This window comes from Miscanthus floridulus, chromosome 6 (genome assembly GCF_019320115.1).
Source record: "Miscanthus floridulus cultivar M001 chromosome 6, ASM1932011v1, whole genome shotgun sequence".
NCBI lineage: Eukaryota > Viridiplantae > Streptophyta > Magnoliopsida > Poales > Poaceae > Miscanthus > Miscanthus floridulus.
In genome coordinates, this window is record NC_089585.1 from 93,162,462 (window position 1) to 93,179,546 (window position 17,085).

General features: G+C 43.9%; 1 long non-coding RNA gene across 1 annotated transcript; it reads right to left on the minus strand.

Annotated features, from left to right (window-relative positions):
- Nucleotides 1-13,834: 13,834 nt before the first annotated feature.
- LOC136458646 (uncharacterized) lies at nt 13,835-15,088 on the minus strand. The gene is made up of 3 exons (XR_010760034.1): nt 14,784-15,088; nt 14,195-14,239; nt 13,835-14,090 (listed from the first exon to the last, which is right to left on the minus strand). It is a non-coding gene; the product is annotated as an uncharacterized lncRNA (long non-coding RNA).
- Between the last annotated feature and the right edge of the window lie 1,997 nt (nt 15,089-17,085).

Consider the following 17,085-nt stretch of genomic DNA (forward strand, 5'->3'; position numbering starts at 1 on the left):
TTGTATACTGTCGTGGTAAGAGATAATCAATCAATCACAATGAGAATCCTAGAGACAATGATGACCCAATGATTTATCCCTGAGGTTCACTTGCTTACCGGCAAGCTACGTCCTCATTGTAGTGATTCACCCACTTGGAGGTTCACACGCTAATAGGCATCACACGCCTAACCGCAATCGGGTGTCGCACAACCAACACAAGATGGGGATCCACAAGCTATGAGCAATCCACTAGAGTACCTTTTGGCTCTCCGCCGGGAAAAGGTCAAAAACCCCTCACAATCACCATGATCGAAGCTAGAGACAATCACCACCCTCTGCTCTATGATCCTCGCTGCACCAAGACATCTAGGTGGCGGCAACCACCAAGAGTAACAAGTAAAATCCAAAGCAAAACACAATCACCAAGTGCCTCTAGATGTAATCACTCAAAGCAATGCACTTGGATGCTCTCCATAATCTCACCAAATGATGAATCAATCAAGGATCTGTCTATGCCCACCAGAAGAATCCTCCACATAAGAGCTACTCCTCAAGTTGCACCTGCAACATGGGTAAAATAAACCCTGAGTACACAATGTACTCGCAAGACTTACCTGACTAGTGAGAATAGTTTTTCGACTCTCAAAGATATGATAGGTAATATGGGTTTGCTATTTTCTTTTTGTTTGCGAAAAGCATTACTAGAAGTGCATCCTTAAGATCAAGTTTTATTAGCAGTCATGATTACTTCATTAGCTAACCATCCTAGGTAAGCACCTGTTCTACTTTCAAACAAGGGTTAAGCAATCAGAACCATTTCACCATCTTTCATCTTCTAGTTCTTACTACAGTGCTAGACCATAGCCAAGTCGTACTGTCTCACAAAAACAGCGATTCATGAACCAACGTATCCTAGCTGGGTACCCCAAAACACACGCCCCGTTTGTACCCCAAGCACAAACAAGACCAACCCATTCAACTTCTGTCACGGGGTCTAGGTCCCCATCTAAACTTGGACTCCAAGCCCCCACACTTGAGACCCGGTCTCAATATGGTGCTTAGACCTCCACCTTTCCCCACCTCCAATCAGTCAATCCGAAAAGAGCCGAAACCCACGACAAGAGCATAATGAGCCTTCTTGCCCCATAAGCAAGTATGTGCTCAGGATAATAAGTCTGTGACCTAACTACCATCCACAGCGACGGACGGTCCTTAATCGCTATGAACAGAGAAAATAGTGTAACCAAGCTAAGCCCCGTTGGCCATAGGACACAACCTGTTACACCCACTAATACCCATACCATATCCCTGGCCCATCTCCATTTTTCCTTTCATCATTTTATTATGAGAGTAATAATAATCCCCTATTGTGAGCAACGACAGGTTACTCACGCTACCGATAACCTAAGCATAGCATCTTCTCGAACCTGTGCTAGTAAGACTCTTAGTACAGGTGTATCTATGCATGTGATTTCCATAAAATTCCTGTAATGTAAATGCACAACACATTTATATACGGTGAATTATAAATTAGAGGTTATGCACCGGGGCTTGCCTTGGGTAGGCGCGGTATCAGCTGAGTCAGCCAGTGGCGGCTCCGGGACCTCCTCCTACATGAGAATCTCCTCCTCGTACTCCTCGACGATCTCCTCAAACTCGTGATTGTCGGTGGTCACGATCTCTGTCAACTCGTTCTCTACATGCATGCGATGATGATGCAACACTTAGCATTTAGACAACAACAACTCTTAAAATAAGAATACACATATCAAGCTACTAAGCTAGCTTTAATGACTAAGATACTAAGCTAACTTTCATCTTTACCAAGCAAAGTGTTGGGTTCAACTAACAAACACGTAGCTTTGCAATTTAAGGGTGTATCTTTAGTTCTTCAAAGGATTTAAAGTATATTGAAACAAAGAGCATTTAGCTACCCTAATGCTTAGTCTGTTCTAAGGCTACAAAAATTATAGTGAGCACATAATAATACAATGAAGCTACCATAAAAATTTTAGGACTAAAGCTATCACCAATTTACCACCAAAACTCCTACAATATTTAACCTAATAATATTAAGCACTCTCAAATGATTTAATAGCCCCTAGTATCAACATGTATATGTATACATTAATTACACTAACAGATAGATCACAATTTTAGGAACCTAACAAAATTTGTTGCACAATTTTTGGACACCTACATGATTTGTTATAATTTACAAAGATCAGCTCAAACTAAATTAGAAAACATTTGCTAATTCCCTAAAAAAGGAAAACCAGTTTCTTGCGCGGCCCACACTCATGGCCCACGCGCGGTGCAGCGCGCGTGCACATGCGGCCTGTTGACCTAGCCCACGCAACGTAGGCCAGCCCGCGACAGAGAGAGAGAGAGCCCGAATTCTTCCCAAACTGCACCAGAGTCCTATCACTATTCCTATCACTCACAGCTACTCTCGCTTAACCCCCCGGAATTCTAGAAATTTTCTCGCACACACCCCCAGTGACCCCACGCATGGCGGCATAGCGAGCGGCGGCATAGAGAAGCTATGCCAGCCACCAGAGGTCCACTCCGGCCTGTCTGTCGGGCCGACACTCATCTAGGGTTCCACTACCTACACCTAGCAGTGACGCGAGGCTGCGGGACGAGCTAGAGATGGCTACGACGGTGCATGGCTGGCCACGATAGTGGTGCAGCCGCCTTGACAAACTAGAGCTGCTACGGTCCCAACCAGCTATCGTGAGAGCATCAAGGGACTACCATAAGCCAAGCCGCAGTGAGGGTTGGAGCGGAGAGCGATGGAGGGAGGCCGGCCACGTGCGGCCAAACCGTATGGCGGCATACCATGGTGGCATGGTCATGTCAGCGGTGGAGTAGAGGCGGTAGCGACTAGACTGGGGTGCATAAGGCTAAGAGGAGAGCAAGGCGAATGTAGTGGTGCAAGTAATTGGGCTTGGGTGGAGGAATGGAGGTCTGCCCTCGGTCAAGGCCGAGGCGTGGCCTTAACGGCACATCGGTGGAAAGGAGCCAAATTGGTGCTTGGCCGAGGCATCATCATGGCTGTACGGGGTCAGGCGATGAGAAGATGGGAGGGTAAAGGTGCAGACAGGCAGAATTGAGTAGAGGTGACCGCTCTCTGGCTCGCCCGTGGGCGTGGCTCGATGGCGGCACAGAGATGAGAAACAAAGAGAGGGCGGTGGGGTACAACCGGTGGCCCAGCATGTGCGCACCTTGGCTAGATGTGGTTAGCATGACCATGGAGACCCACATCCAGGCGCTAGCAGACACGCATGCACGTTCGCGACCGGCATGGCCTGCGCGCCGTAGTGCCATCAATGGCATGGTGATGGCAAACACGGCCACATGCGCATGGCATCCAACTAGGCTAGAGGCGCAACGCAAGGATGATGCGACGGCAACGGCAACGGCTGCATCACGATTCATGGCGGGCTGGCAGCGTGACAGCGCACAGGATAGGGGCAGCACTGCATGACCGTGCGAGCAGCAGCGGCGGCCCTACACCGCAGCGCCCCTGACAAAACGGATGGCCGACAAGTCTAGCCGAGCAAGGATAGCGTGCGAGCACGCTCAAGACGCACCGACACGACGACGTCATGCCCCTGAGGCACGATGACCGCATCCACTTGGGGAAACAGGTCGAGAATGTGTTGTTCATGGTTTTTAAAGCTCCCACTGTGACTAAACCACTGCTACAAAACGTAAACGGTCTTAGCTACACACAAGATGGTATATGAGACTACCAAATTGAGCTATAACACTACACCACCCTTAACCCAATCTCTTAAAATAATTTGCTAAACATAGCAATGTCTAGCTGTTGACAAACTTGGAAGTTTTCTAAGTTTTTTAGCTAAACTAAAATTTTAGTTAGTAATATCATTTTTCCACAGCATGTATTTCATTGTCATCTACAAAGTTCATATTTCAAACTTTATTTAAGTGTCACATGTATGTTCTATAATGTTTTTGTTCAATAAAAATTGGTTTACAATCCTACTTGTTAACTGTATGAGTTATGGAGTAACTTTTTGTTTAACACTTTTATTGATCGTTTTAATTGCAATGCTTCATCTATGCACTCCATCGCATGCACTAACACATAAATATGATGCTCATGACGTGTCTTAGTAAATGATTTAGGGTGTAACACCGAGGGTGTTACAGGTAGCCTCCTGCGTGCTGACCAGACGTGCCGGTTAGATTGATCGGACGCACCAGCCCCAGTGTCTGGTCGCTACGATGCAACCACGTGTCCCCGTGTTTAACTGTGTTCATCGATTTCCAACGGTCAGCAACCGCTCGCGCGCATGATTAGTGGCAACCGGACGCACCCATGCGGTTACCGGACGCACCAAAGTTGTGTCCGCTCACGCGTGTGCCTGTGCTAGCAAGCACATGACCAGACACTCTGTTAGACGACCAGACTCACCACCAGCTAGCATCCTATTGGTTCCAGTAAGGGTCTAGAGAGGCAAAATCATGACCAGATGCATCAGGTCACGTAGGACCGAATGCAGCCCTGAGTTCGATCCTCTCTGGCCAACTTCTACGCCTAACGTCAGCGTACGCCATCCTCGACCGAACGTAGGACCTGTGCATTCGGTCCTCTCCTACCTCCAGCGTTCGTTCAAAGACCAACATTGCACCCTTCTCTGCCTCGATGACCGGACTCACCCGGCAAGGGTTCAGTCACTACATGACCAGAGTCCGGTCGATCAAAAACTTCTTCTTTTGATCTCCAACTTCACCACCCTTGCTCAAATGTACCAACCACCAAGTGTATCACCTTGTGCACGTGTGTTAACAACTTTTCACAAACATTTTCAAGGGTGTTAGAACTCAGTAGAATCTAAATGCATATGCAAAGATTTAGAACATCTAGTGGCACTTTGATAACCGTATTTCACTACAAGTTTCACCCCTCTTAATAGTACGGCTATATATCCTAAATGTAATCACACTCTCTAAGTGTCTTGGTCACCAAAACAAAGAGCTCCTATCAAATATACCTTTGCCTTGAGCTTTTTGTTTTTTCTCTTTCTTCTTTTCCAAGCTTTGAGCCCTTGATCATCACCATGGCCTCCATCATCATCATGATCTTCATTCACTTGATCCATCAACTTGGATTAGTACTAACCTATCTCATAATCACTTAGAGCAAAGGTTAGCACCTAGGTTTCATCAATTCACTGAAACCAAACTAGAGCTTTCAATCTCCCCCTTTTTAGTAATTGATGACAACCCTTTCACAAAGATATGAATTGAAATCAAATTGAGTCCATGTTGCTTGCCCAAGCATTTTTACCAAGTGTAAAGGATTTGGAAAAGTTTCATGAACCCAAATTGTTAGTGTCAGTGCAGAAAGTGAACAACAAGTAAATATTTATAGTTTTGCTGTATGTTATGATCGGAGGTGGCCTAGCACTCAATGACATAGGGTTTATACTGGTTCAGGCAACGTGTCCTACGTCTAGTTTGAGTCAGTCGGTGACTTTATTTCTGAGCCCAGGTGCTCGAAGTTTGCAGTGGGGTTACAAACGAGGAGAAAGATGGGGGGTACAAGAGGTCCGATCGGAGGGGCCGAGAGTGATAGGAGCCCCGCTATAAGCTAAGTGTTCAAGCGTGTGCTTGTAGTTCGAACCTAGCGGTTCTATGGTTGTGTACTAGTGAACTTGATCGATCTAATAAATCTGAATCGACTTAATGTTGGGAGAGAGCGCATCCCCTTTTATAGATGAAGGGGATGGCCTTAGAAGTGAGAGGGAAGAAGTACGTTTGCTGCTAAGTGATGCTTCCCACGCCGGTGGGTACAAGATGATGGTAGGCGCCCACAACACTATTGGATGTCAGATGCAAGTGGGAGGTTGTGTTGTCTTCTTCGGGTATGGCAGACATCGGCGCCTACCACACTGTTGATACCTAGAGACATGCGAGGGGTTTTACCATATTTGCCTGATACGGTAAATGCCGGCACCCACAACACTGTTGACGCCCAGAGGCATGTGGGGGAGCCTTACCATATGGGAGTTAATGGTGCCCACAATACTATAGGGGAAAATGTCGACGCCTACAACACTGCTTGGGTTCAGTCATGCCAGGAGGGTCACAGGGTACTGCCTGATAGGTGCGTAGGGTACGGTCCCTGGTATTGTGGTTTGACTTGTACGCCCTGTCTTACTTTCTCTGTTCGTTCCCTAGTCCTTACCGAGCGAGCGTCCCTGGTCGTTTAGTCCCAGTCGGCTCTGAATGCACTAGTTGGAGAAGAGTAGTGAGTAGGGGTTTAGTGCATCCCCAGTCAGAGACGCAGGTCAAAGTCGAAAGTAGCGCTTTGGCCAGGTCTTCTGGTCGGAGAGTCCGTCCGAAGGTGGGCTGGAGACCGAAACGAGCGCTCCGATCGGAGAGGTGGGCCAGAGTCAGAAAACGGATGTCGTTCCTCCTCGGACAGACCTTCTGGACGGTGATTGAATCGCCCTTCTGGCCTATCGTTTAGATACTTGGGCCGGCCCATGAGTTGCGTGTTGTCTACTTGGGCCGAGCCTTTGTTGGGAAGCCGGTCCGCGAGGGACCCCGGGTTTATGAACCCGATAGTTAGCATTAGCTCCCTCTACATATATGCTAAGAGTTTGGATAGAAGCTTACACATATGCATAGATTAGAGATGTGGGAGAGTAATGTCTAACAAATAATGCTAAGGTGTAAGAGATGGACCTTTGAAGCGTGATACCAATCGAAGTACACCAATAATACCATCCTTAGCACCATTGTTAGTTAGATATCACTTGCAAAGACAAAGAACTAGATACCTCGTGAGATCAACATTATATACAAGGCTCTAGTAATACTTGAAAACTTGAAAATAAGCAAGGCATATCTAACTATCATCCTATGCATGCTAGTTTTTCATCTCATCAATCAATCTAATAACTAGCATACACCACACAAGCAAGGATATGGAATTAAAAACTTGTGCCATGCAAGCAAGCATATGCAATGCACATTCAAATGCATCAATCAAGTTTATGAGCTTGCTCCCCTACTTATGTGCTTAAATTTTATTTGATTCCCTTCCTTTGTCGTTTCTCTCCCCCTATGTCCAATTTCTCTTCCCCTGTCTCATATATATTTATTTCTCTCTCCCTTTGTCATCAATGACCACAAAGGTTCAATTTTAGATAGGTTAAGATTATCAATGTCAATCAATGGGGTGAGGATTATTTTCCTAAATTTTGTTCAATCTAGAACACTTGCCAAATATATTTTACTCGGTTTGATCAAGGACGAGCTTCTTCACACATCGTTTCAAGGATTATCTTGACCATGTTGAGTTAAACACTTATAGTTTATTTTCTAGATTAAACACTAGGTTCACAAAGCCCACAGACATATCATATGCTACCAATAGATCAAGTCAAGCATAGAAGCAATAGTGGTACCATACAAGCATCAAATTTATTTGATTTTCATGAATGGGCCTATAAAACATGACGAATGACTAGATGCACTAAACATGTCCTTAGCAAAGGAAGTATGCATGCCAATCAACTTTTTCCTTCGATTACTCGAAGGAGAGGCATGTCATATAAGTGGGGGTGCATCAATACATATTTGAGAAATCCAATATGTTCAACTCATTTCTTAGCTTGCAAAATCTCTTCTCATCAAGTGGCTTGGTGAATATGTCGGCAAGTTGATCTTCGGTGCCCACACTCTTAATTGAAATATTCCCTTTTTGTTGATGATCTCTTATGAAATGGTGGCGGACATCAATGTGCTTTGTTCTTGCATGTTGAACCGGATTGTTGGTTAACTTGATTGCACTCTCATTGTCACATAGCAATGGCACTTTCTTGAACTTGATTCTAAAGTCATTCAAGGTGGCCTTCATCCAAAGAGTTTGTGCACAACAACTACCGGCGGATATGTATTTGGCTTCGATAGTTGATAATGCAACATTATTTTACTTCTTTAATGACCATAAAATAAGTGATCTTCTCAACAATTGACAAGTGCCCGAAGTGCTCTTCCTTTTAACCTTGCATCCCTCATAATAGGAGTCCAAATATCCAACTAACTCAAACTTTTCTTCTTTGAGATACCACAAACCAATATTTTATGTATGCTTCAAGTACATCAATATTCTCTTTGTAGCCTTCAAGTGACTTTCTCTTAGTGATGCTTGAAATCTTGTACGCATGCACACACTAAAAATGGCATCCAGTCTTGATGCGATCACATAGAGTAGGCTTCTAATCATAAACCGATATAACTTTTGATCCACCATGTTACCACTTGTATCACTATCCAAATTACTATTTGTTTTCATTGGTGTACTAATGGCTTTGCTCTTATCCATACCAAACTTCTTGAGTATGTCTTTCATGTACTTGCCTTGACTTATAAATGTACCATTCTTCATTTGCTTGATTTGAAGACCAAGAAAGTAACTCAACTCTCCAATCATAAATATTTTAAACTTATTAGCCATCATCTTCCCAAACTCTTCACAAAAGTCTTAATTAGTTGATCCAAATATGATAGCATCAACATAGATTTGCAATACAAACAAGTCATTGCCAATATTCTTGGTGAAAAGTGTGGTGTCAACCTTGTCCATCATAAACCCTTTAGAGAGGAGAAAATCTCTCAACCTCTCATACCATGCTCTAGGTGTTTTCTTCAAACCATACGATGCATTTCTTAGCTTGTAAATATGGTTGGGCTTCTTGTCATCTTTAAAACTAGAAGGTTGCTCCACATAAACCAACTCATTGATGTAGCCATTGAGAAATACACTATTCACATTCATTTGATAGAGATTGATGTTGTGGGCATAAGCATAGGCTAACAAGATCCTAATTACTTCCAATCTAGCAACCGGAGCATATGTTTTACCAAAGTCAAGACCTTCAACTTGTGTATAGTCTTATGCTACCAATCTTGCTTTGTTTCTTACTACTATCTCATCTTGATTTTGCTTATTTCTAAAGACCCATTCGGTTCCAATCACATTGTTGTTTTTTGGTCTCTCAACAAATTTGCATACTTGATTTCTTGTGAAGTTCAATTCTTCATGCATAGCACTCACCCAATCGACATCCTTCAATACTTCTTCTATCTTCTTTGGTTCAATGGATGACAAAATAAGAAGTGCTCACAAAATAATATCAATCTTGATCTTGTTTGTACACCTCTTGAGATATCACCATTTATAGTGTCCAATGGATGATCTTTTTCAATATTGGTTGGTTGGAGTATTGAAACTTGATTGCTTGCACTTGCTTGCTCATTTAATTGATTTGCTTGAGATGATGAACTAGCCACTTGATTTTCCATATTGTTATGAGAGTCACTCGTACTTGCTTGATTAGTATCAACTTGATTATTTGAGTTAGAGAGCACTTGCACTTGATCATCTTTTTTATCTATCACTTGTCTAGGCCTCAATTCACCAACATCCATTGACTTGGATTAGTACTAACATATCTCATGATCACTAAGAGCAAAGGTTAGCACCTAGAATTTCATCAATTCACCTTAATCAAACTAGAACTTTCAGCGACAGCATGTGCGGGGCGTCCAGACATGCTCATCTGTTCCGGACGCCCGGACGCTAGTAATTCTTTTTTTTTTAAATAAACTGTTGGGAATTTCTAGATATTATATACTTAATGTTTTTACAAAAATTTTGGGGTACAGCTGTACCCCTAAGCACCTACACTACATGTCTACATCCGCCCCAGGCCCACATGTATGCGTATGCCGTTGCTGTGCCCAGTACATGAAGTCGTGAACTGGAGAGTGGAGAGCAGCATACGTGGCGCGGGTCTCTTACGTACTCTTCATCGTTTTCGTTTAATTACTTCACGAGATGGTCCAAGATCGAGCATGTTGCCGGGCTACTTCCTAATACTCAGTACACAAAAGGGAACAAACTGGCGGTTCTGAATGAGCTGCGGTTCGGCGACGCCATGCTCGTTGGAGCATCCGCCTTTGGGAACATATTTTTCTAGAAACCGGGTGCTATATATACTACACTATACTATAATAGTCTATGGACTAAAAGTTGTAGTCTACTTTAGTTCATGAACTAAAGTGAACTAAAATAGTATTTGGTTCTTTAAACTAAAATAAACTAAAGTGGAGAGAAAGGACAATAAATGAGAGGCATGAGTGGCTCCAACACCTTTTAGTTCATTTTAGTCCAGTTTTATAGACTAAAGAACTAAAAGATTTTAGTCTAAGTATTTAACTGTTTAGTCCAATTAAAATATAAATTTTATTCTAAAATATTTTGGTCCATGAAAACCAAACCCCCTAACATGCTTATGCCGTATGGATTCCCTCCTCTCCGGATGATTCAGCGTGATTTCGCGTTATAAAAAAAAATAAACGCCTATATTACACCACCGCCTGCAATTACTGCTTCCACGCGTGCCTCCTCCGCAGCTGTCCTCCATGTGTCCGCGTAGACTGTCTTGCTTCACACCGGTTGGGCTTCACTTTTTCTTTTCTCGAGGTAGTCTCAGTGGGGGTTTTATTTCTTAATTTTCAACCCGCACTTATATTTTAGAAACAATGCAGAAGAGTTTTATTCTCATGAAACTCTCTCTACTCCTATAAAACTTGTATCTTCTCTCTCTTCATCAAGACAGTGCCATGTCAGCATATTTAATGCCCATAAAACTCTATGAAATCTCCGTTGAGACTGGCCTTAGCTAAGACCGGTCTCAGTGGAGATTTCATCTTCCAGTTTTTAACGTATCCATATTTTGGAAACAGTGTAGAAGAGTTTTATCCCTATAAAACTCTCTCTATTCTAATAAAATTTTTATCTTCTTTCTTCATTAAGACAGTACTATATCAACATATTTAATGTGCATAAAATTTTATGAAATCCTCGTTGAGACTGACATAATGGACCTAGCCCAGCGTGCGAATCTTCTTACCTGCGGTGTGCTCTAATCTCGGTGCCGTCGTTTCCAGACGCTGCGGGGTTCAGCCTCACATGCGCCGCCGCCGCTGCGGAGACTGCCTCCGTCGCCTGTTCCTTCGGTTCTGTCGCTCGGGGTCCACTTTAACTCCGCGCATCGACGGTACCTTCTTCTCCGTTAATCCTCTGTTAGCCTACTCTGCTCTTTTCCTCTTGCGTCTTGCTCATCTCCCCATGTTTGGATTTTCCTCTCCCCTGATTCGTGTTCTTTTGTTGCTGTGCTCCATTTCTTAATTGCCTGCACCTGTCTTCCTGGGATTCTGGGATATCCAGTTCTAGATGAAATTATTTCCTGCTCGGTTTCTTTGATTTTTGAGTTCGGCTGCCACTCCCTGCTGCTTTAACTCAACCTCTTTCATTCAGCTCAGACTCATTTCTACTGGAAAACTCAGGGCGCGGCGTTGCCGCACAATCTTTGAGCAGTAAAGTATTGATTAAATCAGAGAGAAAAATGATACTCCTTTTATCTCATTTATATGGAGAACCTAGATGGAGTAGAACCGAGATCCATGTATATATGAAGTAATAGCAAAAGAAAAAAAAGATTAAGAGCAAGAACCGTGAGGCTCGAAATTTAGCTTTATTTCTTCCTGATCCATTGTAATGCAGAAAGTGAGAACGGGCACTATATCCAAATCAATCAACAACTAAGGCTGTGTGTTTAGTTCGCGAAATTTGAAAATCTGGCTACTGTAGCACTTTCGTTTTTATTTGGCAATTAGTGTTCAATCATGGAGTAATTAGGCTCAAAACGTTCGTCTCGCGATTTCCAACTAAACTGTGCAATTAGTTTTTTTTGTCTACATTAATGCTCCATGCATGTATCGCAAGATTCGATGTGATGGCTACTGTAACACTTTTTAAGAAACTTTTTGAGAACTAAACACAGCCTAAGTAAATGTACTCTCCATCTAGAGCATGTCGTGTTTCACCTCTGGTTTACCTAAACTTTTTTTTTATTGCCTCGATCTTTTATTACAAGCCGTAGATCTAACCTCACACATCAACTCACACCATACGCACGCACTCTAACACACTCACACCTATCTGCAACCTATATCTAAGGCTACGAGTACATAACTGAAAGGTACAGGATGCCACCTTCGTGCAAGGCTGCTGAAACTTATTTATCGGTGAAAACCTGGGTGAGGAAACACGGACGATCCAAGGGATCGAACCCGCGCCCGACCGCTCGCCGACTGCAAAAGCGTACCGACAGAGCTGCTCAGCATCAATTGGAGCAGACAAAATAGATATCCGTTCAGATAGTGTGGACCAATTGGACAGCTCAAGAGCACAGATCAATTGGACAGCTGAAAAAAAGGTGCACATAATTAGAAAATAATCCAAGAGGTGAACTGCGACTACAACTGGTTGAAAAAACATCAAAATTGTTATCCATGAAACTGAAACATGTGCTAAACTATTTGGCAAAAGGCATTCAAACTATTACCCATGAAATATATACTAAATTATTATTGAGGTGGTAGATATATTCGGCGCACAATATCGCTAAAATAATAATATATTTATTCATCTATTGAATACTTCATGTGGCTAGAAACCTTGTGGAAAAGGTAAAAATTGCGTACCATGATAGAATTGCATCATATGCATAAGGAAAAAAAAAAGGGGTCATAGAGAAGAGGATAATAATTTCTGTTAAATCAAAGTAGAATATTTTTGAGGACGTAAACCTGCATTGGTCTCTAGCAGCCTACAGGAAAGTATGTAAACTTACAAAAAGTTACAAAACTAATACAATGAGAGTGGCAGGAAAGCTCAGCACTAAGCTATGTCATCGTAAATGTCTCTATAGTAGTGCAACGGGTTCACCTGCAGCTGAGTGTATGAGGCTACGAGCGTAGGCTTCCTCTTCCTATGTTTGAGGCAGCCACTAAGCGTGGATGACCCAGAAAATCAAGGCATGATTTGTGGAGAAATGCAGTTCGAGCTGAGAAGAATCGTTTAAGAGGATGAAATACAGGGAAAATGAGTTTGCATTAGACTTTATTCACATATACGGCTATACCAACAGTTGAAACCTAATAGTAAACAGGTACTCCAAAGATGAAGGCATATGAAATTCTGGTATCAAAGTTGTCAAAGGTAGATGAAGACAGCGTCAAAGGGTAACACCATCAATGCCACCATAAATAGTATCAGAATAAATATAGATGAGACTGAACAGTGTGGAGTATCTTAAGTAAATCCCAATGGCAAATAAATAAGGTGTTCCAAACGCAATAAGAGCAGAATCCTGATATTGAAATGCAGTATTAAGAACTCATCATCGTTAATGAGTGCACATGTTGCATTTGTAGGGCATTTATCAAAATAAATTTTGGAACACAATATTTAGTAACTTATTCATCAACACTAAAAGTAAATGCAGGTAATCTATAGCAACAAACCCAGGTAAGTGCAAATAATTTCTCTATGACAGCAATTCCAATAAAATGAGAATAAAATAATTTAAATGCAAGTGCAGAGATATTCTGAGATGGTTATTGGTGTTTTTGACATACAAAATGAGAATAAATGAGCAAGAGTGCATTTGCTATTTTATTTGCATCTCATGTTCAGGCTCAGGAACATACAGAATTGAGATATTCAGGTAAAGAAAGGTGATGTGGGTGAAGAAGAAAGAGAGAGAAGGGAGAAATAGCTCTAATTTCGGATAGCCTAGGGACTTACTGTAGGGAGTATGCTGGTGGAAGGGCACTGGAGTGATGAGGGAAGCATCCAAGCTTAACGTTAACCCTGCAATACTTTGCAACACGTGCTGGTCGACCTACAGTATTTCCTACAAGAAGAGGAATAGTATAACGTGGAGCATCTTTATACAGAAAATGAAATGTGAATGACTCTCCAATTATTAACTTTAGAGCCGATCAAAACTTTTGGCTGTTATTAGTTTTGCATATACTTCAGAGAGTTGATGAAACATGCATAGCTGCTCAACTAACTTAGAATTGATCAAAATTGGATGCACCAAACCTTACAGATTTCAGATAACGTATACATGATAAGAAAACTAAAAGTAGTGCTCCTTAGCTGTCCAATCCATTGCTTATTGTCCAAAGCCACATGCTTTCATCTGCACAGGAGTGCAAATAGTGTCCACTTGAAATTTAGGATCAGTGGAATTAAAATATACATCACAATGTTGAGGAGGGAAAAGGACTCAACAGGATTTTTAACCTTTGCTCGTTCGGCCCATCTGTGATGGTAAAATTATTATTATCCCTGCATTAAGAGGAACATAAGCGGTTAGGATATAGCAGGGAAGAAATTGTATAATTGTATCACAATAGAGACTTTGAATTAGCACTAAAACATATATGTGGAAGTTTAAATTGTGACTCGGACTTCCAATACGGTTCAGATGATGATAAATAGCTGGCAGCCGCTGAACTAACTTTATAGCTTATCAAACTTCAACGCACCAAGCTTACATAATTAGATAAAACCTACTGTAGTACTCATTAAATATCCAATCCATGTATATATATAGTCTAAAGGTACATGCTATCATCTGCCCAGCAAGGTGCAAAAACCATTCATCAGAAATAAAAAATTAGTGGTTTTGACATATACATCATCTTCACTTTAGCTCCGGGTTGAGAGGACATTTGCACAAACTTGAGAACTGAGCATTTCTATTGGTGATGAACACAGTTTTACAAATAAAATGGGATGAAACTGCCCACATGCACATTTCATCAAACACCACAGCTTCACTACAGGCTGCAGTAACAGTAAGCAGAAAAGGGAAGCAACAAAATCGAACCAGTAACAGGAACCTCCACGCTGCTTTTGCACACCAGCAGGGATCGACGAGCGCCCAGGCCGTCGCGCGCTGGCCAGTCCGTGCCTGGGCTGCCGCGCCGGGGGTCGCCCGGGCCTAGGCTGGCTCGTCGAGGGCCTCCCACGCCGTTGTGCCGTCCCGTCGCCGTGGCTGGTGCGCGTGGGGCTCCCGCGCCCTTGGGCCGTGCCGCCGCGTGTCGCCGTCGAGGAGGCGCCATAGGGGAGTAAGTGCTCGTGGAAGGGTAGGAGCTGGCGGCGCGTGAGCAAGCCAGCGCCCGGCGGATGGGGTGGCAGAAGGGCGATGGCAGAAGGCGACGAGATGAGGGGACGGGCGTGTTCGTGATGTTTCGCAACCGATTGGGTTCGTGGCTTAACGGGTGACTTACCCGCTAGGCCCGGATCGGACGGTTGAGCTTGTGTCCTCGCCTGATCGGACGGCCAGCGGGCTAACGGGTGATGTGGCCCTATCCGTTGGCCCGCTTTTGACTCAGGATTAGTATATAGAGATTAGAGATTTCCTACAGCTTGTGCAGGTTAGGCTGAAGCTATGCAAATGTGTTTGCCCCTTGCCCGTCGCTTCAGGATGAAGGACCTGTTAGATTGATCTCTAATCTTAGACTGGGCAACGGCCCAGTTGAGCCTTTGATCTGCGCTCTGATCGGGGGTGCCCAGCACGCTATGGCTAGAGTGCCCCTGTCACACTGTGCAATATATAGAGGTGGGGCCGGTGGCTCTGAGCACGAGGTTGACCGAGCTACAGTTCCCCACCGAAATCCCTAATTCGATCTAGAGGGTGCGCAGCCAGTGACGGGAAGCTCCACTGCCTCTCCGCCACCGAACTGCGCCACCGGACTACGTCAGCGGACTCCACTGCCTTCCTCGACCCGCCGCCACCGGACCGCGTCACCTACGACCACTACACGGCGCCACTGTCTTCACTGACTCCATGGTGGACACGAGCGGATCCTCCTCCAAGGGCACAGACGGTCAGCCCTTTCCATCTATTTCTCTCCCTCTAGATCTAGTAGTTCAAAGTTTTAGGGTGTGTTCATCATGTTTATAGTAAGATGTACCCGCTAGATCTACGGCTAAGGTCATGTTCTTTCAACAATGGTATCAGAGTCAGGTCTTCTAGGGCTTTTAGATCTAGATCGGGTGAACAAAAAATGAATCGGGTTAATCCTAACTCTAACGGAACCCTAACCCTAATCGGGTGAAGCACAGAGAAGAGAAAGGGTGTCGGGTTTTGGAAAGGATCTCAAAGCCGAACACTAACCCGTGAAATCATCTCGGGGAAGAAGAACAGTCTCTAACCCTAACCCTAGAAAACCCTCACCCAAGAAACAGATCGGACGAAGGAGAGGAGGACCTACCGGACTCTTCTGCCGCGCGTCACCACCGCCGTCGCATGGGTTGTCTCCTACCGGTGTGCGAGAAGGAGCTTCGTCATCGCCTCGTCGGCGAGCGGGGAGAAGCCAAGCCGCCGCTGCTCCTCGGGATTGCGCGAGCTCCAGCCAAGGGCGCCGCCGCTAGTCCGCTTGACGGCGGCGCGCTCACCCGCGTGGGGAGCGCGTGCTCCGGTGAAGGGGCCGGCAATGGCGCCATGTCGCTCGGTCGTCGCTGCTGCTCGTTACGCTGAGGGCTGCTGTGCTGAGAAGAGAGAAAGGGAACGAGGAAAATGAGTCTAGGGTTTTAGGGATGAGCCGCGCCCGGGGTTTTTTATCTCGCGATATTGACGCCTGGCCGTCGGATGGAAACCAGCGACTGAGATCGTCTGGACCAGCATTAGACCGAGGTGAGGCAGCAGATTCTCGGCCCAGGCCCAGGTTGCGGCCTGGGCGTGGGGAGTGGGCGCGCGTCGGGTGAAGCAGGCTGCTGGGCCGTGCTTTCGCACGCTGGCGAGACGGGCCACGGCCCGAATTTTCTCGGTTGGGACAAATCAACAATAGTTAATGTTTTAAGTTTTTATTTATTTTCAGAAGCAGTTTTGATAATTTTCAGAAGTAAATTTCGATGAATTTTGTCAAGTTTAATATCTCTGTTAAAATTTGAACCATCAGAATAAATTTTCAGAGAATAGAGAAATTACAGAGAAATGCTTCTGAAAAATAGATAATTTTTTTATGTTTTCCGCTGCTAAAGAAATAGTTTATTCTCCAGTTATTTTGAACCAACATGATATTTAATTGGAGAAAAAGAGATTTTGACATGATTATGATGTTATTATTTTCTGACCAACTTTGTTAATAACAATATCGTAATTTTAATGATTTTATGCATTATTT